The sequence below is a fragment of the Accipiter gentilis genome, chromosome 19, assembly GCF_929443795.1.
Source record: "Accipiter gentilis chromosome 19, bAccGen1.1, whole genome shotgun sequence".
In the NCBI taxonomy this organism is placed as follows: Eukaryota; Metazoa; Chordata; class Aves; order Accipitriformes; family Accipitridae; genus Astur; species Astur gentilis.
In genome coordinates, this window is record NC_064898.1 from 13,482,785 (window position 1) to 13,492,236 (window position 9,452).

The following is a 9,452-nucleotide window of genomic DNA, read 5'->3' on the forward strand; positions in this document are numbered from 1 at the left end:
ACACATCCCATGGTGGCATTTCCCACCAGCAACCAACCAACCACTCTGGCAGTGCCACTGCATCATTACATTGGTGCCAAGAGCTAATGTCCTTTTAATTACTTAACTTAGCGTCAGCGTCCTTGTAGACGGTAGGGGATCTCACTGGTTGTGTGGCTGACAAGAGGACTGCTCCATGGTCTGGTCGTTTGCTTGGGCATGGAACTCTGGAACACAGGAGAGCAAACAATGGAACAGCCACTCTCACTTACCATGGGCAACGCCTGCCCAGGGCTGTGCCAAACTCTTGATGCCTTAACTTCTTCTCAGCGTCCTTTTAGAAGGTCAGAGACCTCTCTGTCTCTGTGGGACGAGGATGGGAGTGCGCCATGGTCTGGTCCTTTTCCTTTTTTAGGTCTGGAGCTGCAAAAAGCAGGATAATATCAACAAACAAAGGAACAGCGACCCTCCCTGACCATGGGCAAACCCTGCTGTGAGCTCTGCCAGCCTCAGGACAAGGCTGTCCGTCCCACCTGTCCCTGGCCGCAAGTGGACACCCATCCCATGGTGGCATTGCCCACCAGCAACCACCCAAACACTCTGGCAGTGCCACTGCATCACTAGGTTGGTGCCAAGAGCTGATGTCCTTTTAATTACTTAACTTAGCGTCAGCGTTCTTGTAGACGGTAGGGGATCTCAGTGGCTGTGTGGCTGACAAGGGGACTGCTCCGTGGTCTGGTCGTTTGCTTGGGCATGGAACTCTGGAACACAGGATAGCAAACAATGGAACTGCCACTCTCACCATGGGCAACGACTGCCCAAGGCTGTGCCAAACTCTTGATGCCTTAACTTCTTCTCAGCGTCCTTTTAGAAGGTCAGAGACCTCTCTGTCTCTGTGGGATGAGATTAGGAGTGCGCCATGGTCTGGTCCTCTTCCTTGTATAGGACTGGAGCTGCAAAAAGCAGGATAATATCAACAAACAAAGGAACAGCGACCCTCCCTGACCATGAGCAAACCCTGCTGTGAGCTCTGCCAGCCTCAGGACAAGGCTGTCCGTCCCACTTGTCCCTGGCAGCCAGTAGACACCCATCCCATGGTGGCATTTCCCACCAGCAACCACCCAAACACTCTGGCACTGCCACTGCATCATTAGGTTGGTGCCAAGAGATAATGTCCTTTTGATTGCTTAACTTAGCGTCAGCGTCCTTGTAGACGGTAGGGGATCTCACTGGTTGTGTGGCTGACAAGGGGACTGCTCCATGGTCTGGTCGTTTGCTTGGGCATGGAACTCTGGAACACAGGAGAGCAGACAATGGAACACCCACTCTCAATTACCATGGGCAAAGCCTGCCCAGGGCTGTGCCAAACTCTTGATGCCTTAACTTCTTGTCAGCGTCCTTTTAGAAGGTCAGTGACCTCTTTGTCTCTGTGGGATGAGGATGGGAGTGCGCCATGGTCTGGTCCTTTTCCTTGTGTAGGTCTGGAGCTGCAAAAATCAGGATAATATCAACAAACAAAGGAACAGCGACCCTCCCTGACCATGAGCAACCCCTGCTGTGAGCTCTGCCAGCCTCAGGACAAGGCTGTCCGTCCCACTTCTCCCTGGCCGCCAGTGAACACCTATCCCATCCTGGCATTGCCCAACAGCAACCACCCACCCACTTTGGCAGTGTCACTGCATCATTAGGTTGGTGCCAAGAGCTAATGCTTTTTTTGATTCCTTAACTTAACGTGATCATCCTTCTAGATGTTAGGGAATCTCAGTGGCTGTGTGGCTGCAGAGGGCAATGCGCCATGCTCTGGTCCTTTTGCCTGAGTGGGCCTGCAGCTGGAAAAATCAGGATAATATCAACAAACAAAGGAAATGCGACACTCGCTGACCGTGGGCAACCCCTGCTCTGATATCTGCCAGCCTCAGGACAAGGCTGTCAGTCCCACCTCTCCCTGGCAGCCAGTAGACACCCATCCCATGGTAGCATTGCCCACCAGCAACCACCCACTCACTCTGGCAGTGCCACTGCATCATGAGGTTGGTGCAAGAGCTGATGTCCTTTTTGATTGCTTAACTTAGTGTCAGCGTCCTTGTAGGTGGTAGGGGATCTCAGTGGTTGTGTGGCTGACGAGTGGACTGCTCCATGGTCTGGTCGTTTGCTTGGGCATGGAACTCTGAAAGACAGGATAGTAAAAAAATAGAACAGCCACTCTCAGTTACCATGGGCAACGCCTGCCCAGAGCTGTGCCAAACTCTTGATGCCTTAACTTCCTGTCAGCGTCATTATTAGAAGGTCAGAGACCTCTCTGTCTCTGTGGGACGAGGATGGGAGTGCGCCATGGTCTGGTCCTTTTCCTTTTTTAGGTCTTGAGCTGCAAAAAGCAGGATAATATCAACAAACAAAGGAACAGTGACCCTCCCTGATCATGAGCAAACCCTGCTGTGAGCTCTGCCAGCCTCAGGACAAAGCTGTCCGTCCCACCTGTCCCTGGCAGTCAGTAGACACCCATCCCATGCTGGCATTGCCCACCAGCAACCACCCAACCACTCTGGCACTGCCACTGCATCATTAGGTTGGTGCCAAGAGCTCCTGTCCTTTCTGATTGCTTAACTTAGTGTCAGCATCCTTGTAGAGGGTAGGGGATCCCAGTGGTTGTGTGGCTGACAAGGGGACTGCTCCATGGTCTGGTCGTTTGCTTGGGCATGGAACTCTGGAACACAGGAGAGCAAACAATGGAACAGACACTCTCAATTACCATGGGCAACGCCTGCCCAGAGCTGTACCAAACTCTTGATGCCTTAACTTCTTGTCAGAGTCATTTTAGAAGGTCAGAGACCTCTCTGTCTCTGTGGGATGACGATGAGAGTTCGCCATGGTCTGGTCCTTTTCCCTCTGTAGGTCTGGAGCTGGAAAAAGCAGGATAATATCAACAAACAAAGGAACAGCGACCCTCGCTGACCATGGGCAACCTCTGCTGTGAGCTCTGCTAGCCTCAGGACAAGGCTGTCAGTCCCACCTCTCCCTGGCAGCCGGTAGACTCCCATCCCTGAGCTCCTTTTTGAGAAGGAGTCCAGAAAGCAAGGGGGTCTGCTCTGAACCTCGTGACTGAATGGGAGGGCTCTCCTTCTGATACATTTCATGTTCCTTTTTCCATTTCATTTTCCTGTAGTTCACTCCTCTTCTCAAATAGCGGCTTAGTGACATGTTGCAAGGTTCATAGTAACAAATTCATGCGTACCTGGACAAAGTTAGCTAGGTTGAATAAATGTTGGTTGTTGTTTGAACTCCTCTGGTGTCGTTTCACCTTCATTCTGACAAAGGAAATCCACGAACCTGAGTCACTCCAACTTTGGGACGCGACAACTGTAAATGACTTTAACTGGGGGGGGGGGGGGGGGGGGAAGAGAACTTCCACATAGATCTTTCTCTCTCATGTAAGCAGGAGACTGGGACTTAATAGAATTTCTCAAATTATGAAACCCATTCAGCAAAGAGCAACTTTGCCTGATTTTCAGTTTTTTCATTAAAGCATTGATTTTCAGATGTGGTCAGCGTTCAGTCTTCTGCGTCAACTTAGGGAGAGTTAGTGAAGGATGCTTAAGGTCTTTTTCCTTACTTTTTTGATAGAAAGCATTCTAAGCTAAGGCTCCAAGACTCAGACTGAATTTTAGACATTCCATTTTGAAACCCTACTCTTACAATAACATAAAGCTTTTTACAAACTCCATTGCTTCTGGCTAATTAGGCATAAAGATATATGTGACTTTCTAGAACTTTGTTTATTTTTTCAAGTATTTCTTTTTTAAAAATGAGGTCACTATTAACAATCTCTGTTTTGATTAACGGAAGAGTTCATAAACACAAGATTTCATGCAGACAAGATATAGATTTTAATATTTAGGAATGCCATGCTGTGCTGAACATTATCTCAAGCAACTGCTAGTGCCAAGTACCCTGGCTGATGTGTTTAAGTGGGTTCATTCCCCTGATGTAATTATATTTGCGTGAAAATATGCGTTTTCATCTTTAAAAAAAGTGTATTTCCAGGTTCATCTCGGAGAATGTTCTGTAATAGGTATTTTCTCCAGTACTGAGAATTACTTCTGAAAATCAAGATCTGATTTAATATAGCAGACTGCGTCTGTGTTCATATCTATTGCTGTGAGCTCCCTGTCTTTCTGTCTGCATAGACATACATCTATACCCAAGCCTGAATCGGATCGCAGAAGCCAGCTGGGGTTAGCCTTAATCAGGACTAGGACAGACACAAAATCACATGCCCAAATAGTACCTGCTAAATGCTGAAGGAAGCAACATTGTCCATGCCAAACACATAAATCTCCCTGTCCAGTACAGTGTGAAAACAATAGACAGCTGCACCAAGGGCTGTGCCATTAAGGCCCTGTAACGGATTTTGTCAGGATAGTTGTTTCTTCATCCTGTCAAAATGGTCATGCTCCAAAATCAACTACTCCCTTCTGGATCACTGAAATTCACCTCAAGTTCCAATTAGTAGGGGTTTTTTGTTTGGTTTGTTGGTTGGTTGGTTGGGTTTTTACTATTTCCCGGTTTACACTATTATGAATGTTTGTGGTGTCATCTCTGTAAGGTGTCTGCATTGTACTCAGCCAACAACGTCCTCTTTCTGTCGCAGCAGAACAGAGAGAAGTTAGCTATCTTGCTGAGCACCTTAAACTCCCAGTCGTCACTGAAGTCCCTAAAGTGCACTTTCACTGGAAACTGAATAGTCAAAAAGTCCACTACACTTAATTTTCATAAAGTATTTTGATCCATGTGGAAAAACTGCTGTATAAGAGGAAAGCACTCTAGTTTTACCATTTAAATTACCCATTTGTCCTGATTTCAGCTGGGATAGAGTTAATTTTCTTCTTAGTAGCTGGTACAGTGTGTTTTGGATTTAGTGTGAGAATAATGTTGATAACACACAGATGTTTTAGGTTTTGCTAAATAGTGCTTATCCTAAGTTAAGGATTTTTCAGTTACCCATGCTCTGCCAGCAAGCAGGTATAGAAGAAGCTGGGAGGGACCACAGCCAGGACAGCTGACCCAAACTGGCCAAAGGGATATTCCATACCGTAGAACATCAAGCTCAGTATATAAGCTGGGAGGAGTTGGCCAGGAGAGGCAGATCGCTGCTCGGGCATTTGTCAGCGGGTGGTGAGCAACTGTATTGTGTATCATGTGTTTTTTCTTGGTGGGTTTTTTATTTTATTTTATTTTATTTTATTCCTTTTCACTACAATTCCTCTTCTAATTATTATTATTATTGTTAGTATTACATTTTATTTTACTTTAGTTACTGAATTGTTCTTATCTCAACCCACGAGGTTTTTTTTCTGATTCTCCTCCCCATGCCACTGGGAGGGGGGGAAGTGAGCTAGCAGCTGCATGGTACCTACTTGCTGGTTGGGCGTAAACCACACCACCGCACAAATCAGGTCAATTGTGACTGGAAGTTTTTTCCTTCTGATAACCACTACACTATATGAGAAGCAGCTAGTTGTTGCAGTCAGTCTCTTACTCATCAGAGTACAAGACAATAGGAAAAAAGCGGCTAAGGACTCAGCTGGTATGGTTCCCATATTCCTGACCATACATACTCCAGGCTCCTGGGGACCCTCCATAGCAGGCTCCATGCTTTACCAGATCTCTGGTTGAAAGGGTGCATGCCTCAAGACCTGCATGCAAAACTATGCCAGGCACAGCATCCACAGAAATACAACACTATGCAGTTTTAGTACAAAATTCACTACAGGAGCTAGCACTACAGAGTTTGCAGAACAGGAAAGCCATCAGGAAGTTCACACTTACATGGGCTACAATACAGTGATAAAAAATCTGGTGGTGTATGGATTGGAAAATTTAAAGCTGTCCAGGAACAGAAAGTTCACAGAGTTAAAGGCTTTTCAAACAACCACGTATACAAATCTTTCCCACTGAAATATTTGACTTATGGTTGATTTTCACTACAGTTGTTCACTTCTGGGCCAACACTAAGCTCAAGGAAATGGCAGTATTCATTTATAGCATGCTGACGCTTCATGCAGGCACTACTGCTTAACAAAATATGGCTAATCCTGGTAGTGCCAATATAATTTAGAATTTAATTCCTTACTGTTTAAAAAGTATGCACGAAGCAACCCAAACAAATGCAGATTTGCTAACATCCCTGATTAAGAGGATTGCCAGTTTGGTCAACCTTGGTTCTTATCTCTCCTTCTATAGAGCTCAAATGTTAACTTTGCATTGCCAAGAAGCATGAATTAAAGCTACCTTTGCCAGTATTTCAGCAAAACATGTTGCATGTTCCCATCTTTTCTTGATTAGAAATACTTTGCTGTTAGCTACCAGTGTTGCTCTAACTCTAATGTCTAAGAATATAAAAATGACATGATTTGTAAAGTGAGGTGTCATCTATTATGTTTGGAATAAGACATTTTTGGGGTGGGGAATAAAAACTTGTTTACATGTTGGATCCATACACAGCAGACATCAAGGTAAGTACAGGCTGGGAATGACTCTTCTGGGTGTAACCTAAATTAATATTCCTCAAACACTTTAAGAGAGGAAGACAGCTGATCAAGTATGTCAGCTAGGAGAGATGACAGCCTATAGAAGTGAACTTCTGTGGAACAACAATGGATTAACAGTTGATGAGATGTACGGAAAACTATAGTGGTCATAAAACTTTTACTGAGCAAATACTGAGTCTACAGTTTTCAATACTGAGTGGAATTGGTACTTCTGGTTCCCAGGTTTGCCTTTGCAGGTCATTCCTGAGGCTCAGGTTTCAGATGTGAATAAAAAGAGTTTTCCTTGTTCCAGCTGGGTGTTTCTGGTTTTAATTGATCATTTTTGTGAGTCAACCCTGCCGTGGAGCTGTTGAATAAAAGGAGCTTTTCTTGTTCCAACTGGGTGTTTCTGGGTTTTTTTATTGATGATCTTTGTAAGTTAACCATGCTCTGGAGCTGTTATTTGGTTTCACCCGCACCATCTCCACAAAGCCATTTTAACATCTCAAGGACAAAATGGATCTGAGATATTTATGTTTAGGATCCATGGATTTTGATGATTCTGGGACTTTCATTTGTAATACTTGTGTGAATGCCCTAGCAGTTATACATCTACCTCACCTTCATAAGAACAACTTTCACCAATCAGGGGCATTCCTCTAAGAGGTCAGATTGTACTTGTGAATGAACTGCCTGAATGTCAGGGCCATGAGTGTACTACTAAGCCTTAATTAGTAATAATAAGCCCTGACCAACTTCACCTGGGACCTCCATTCACACACCCTCTGCTCATTCATCCAGGAGCAATCTTTCAACCCTGGCCTGAGCCTTCAGTCCCTGCCTGAGCTGCATCATAGCTGTGCCTGTCCCCAGCCCTGTCTCCAACTACCCTGATTTAGTGACTGGTTTTCCTGGAGGGACTCCAGACTGACAAAGGTGGTAGCCTTATATCCTGTCCCCTGGATTGGCATAGGACCTATGCCATAGCCTTGTTTCTGAGCCATCCCCTGCTGTTCCCTCCCAGCTGGACTTCCTGGATCCAGATCATCACCCTGACTTGTCCAAGACTGCTGGTGGACCCTGCCACTATCGCCACCCCACCCTGCTCAGGTCCTGTGGGACTGCACCCTGGTTGATGAGCTTCTGTGGTCACCATCAACACCCAGCTCACCTGCACTGTGGGGTAGGCCCATTCTTGCTGCTGACATTGAATATCATGTACAAAATTAGGAAAAAAAGAAAAAAAAAACCTCACCAATCCTATTTTTATGTGGGAACCTATACAGGAAATCATTAATTACACTGTGTACTAAAAGGAGATGATAATTTCCACTTAATTTTCTCAGATTGTTTCCTTCTCAGCATATAAACAACTCCCAGCCACCTCCAGACACATTGTCAGAAATTCACCTCCCACAGAACAAACACCAAATGAAACAGGATCACGCCAAAGCAATCAACACAAGACCTTCCAACACCTCTGCCTTTACGCAGTAAAGAGCTTGTACTATATTGCAACATGTCACAGTTCCTGCTAACTCATGACTTCTACAGGAGTTATGTAGTTATCTCCCACAAGCCCATAACTTCACTTTGTTCCATGTATCTTAACTACTCTTGTCCTGCAGACAAGAGTTGAGCAATGTTAATTAGGCTGTTCCAAAATAAATTGCTTCCAGTCTAAGCCTGATGTTCACTGGAATTGTGCAAGAGCTGAAGGACTTACATAATTAATATCTTTATCCTCTAAATATATGTTACTTTAATAATAAATATTCTTTCTCACTATAAGCTTTTCCTCTATAGCCAAACAGAGGCCCTTATACTTAGTAACATATGGATTACTAGTATTTCTAAGCTCTTCTGGAGTTAGGCTAGCTGCAGATATTACTCCTACTGCCATCATAAAAAAAAAATTTGGAGGACCATCTCAGAAAATTTGCAGGAAAAAGTTGGTCTTCGAGTACCTTAGTCATGAGGACCACACAGGAAGCAATGCAGAACAAAGGTGTAGGAAAATGCCGGAAGTATAAGGCACAGACCCATTTTTCACTGAACGCAAACTATGGGGCCTAATTCAGCTATAATTAAAAAAAAAATTAAAAATCTTCACTCAGCATTTTAGTTTACCACTTGCTTGCTGAGACTTACAGAGCAAATGCACGTAAAAGGATAATTCTGCCATTAGGGAAAGGAACTAGGTTTCACACACTACCTGAGCACAGTTTCACAGCCTGCCTGCGAGCTCTCAGGCCAGTCACTTTCCCTCTCTGGCTCAGATGCATCGCTTGCCACGGAAACATCGTTGTGCTGCAGCAAACGTAAATGTAGTAACAAGTGTTAAATATTCTACTGTGGCTTTGATGATGATCCTACAATTATCCACATTAAAAGTGTTCTTCTCTAACTTATTAGAGAGTGATTTGTAGCAGTGCATAGTCTTCCTTCCTTTGATAAATAATTTTCAAGTTGTTTTCACTCTTAAGAACTTGTTAATAAATTCCCTTTGAAAAATAAATTTCTAACATCAACTTCATGTTAGAAGAACACAAGAAAAAATTGAAAGAATTGAACACGGTTGTTACCTTTCACTTTTCCCTATCACCTTTGTAGTTGGTTTCACAATTTTCTAAGTGCATAGGGAGCTATCGGAATACGTTCTCTACGGCAGTAGCTCTGGTGACTAAACACAACCAGAGGCGGTATGAAAATCAGCACCACGTAAACGGGCTGTGAACGGCAGGACAGTTACGGCCCGCAGCATCACCTTACGAAGACGCCCACGGTGAGCTGCAGACGGACAACCCTGATAACCGGCTTCTGTTCAGACCTATGTCATTAACAAGGAGGACGAACCCTCGCTGTTGAGGGCTCTGGTGGGAGACGCTGAAACGGTATTCAGTAAACGGACGGGCTTACGTTAATAACCGTGAGCGCTGCCGGCGG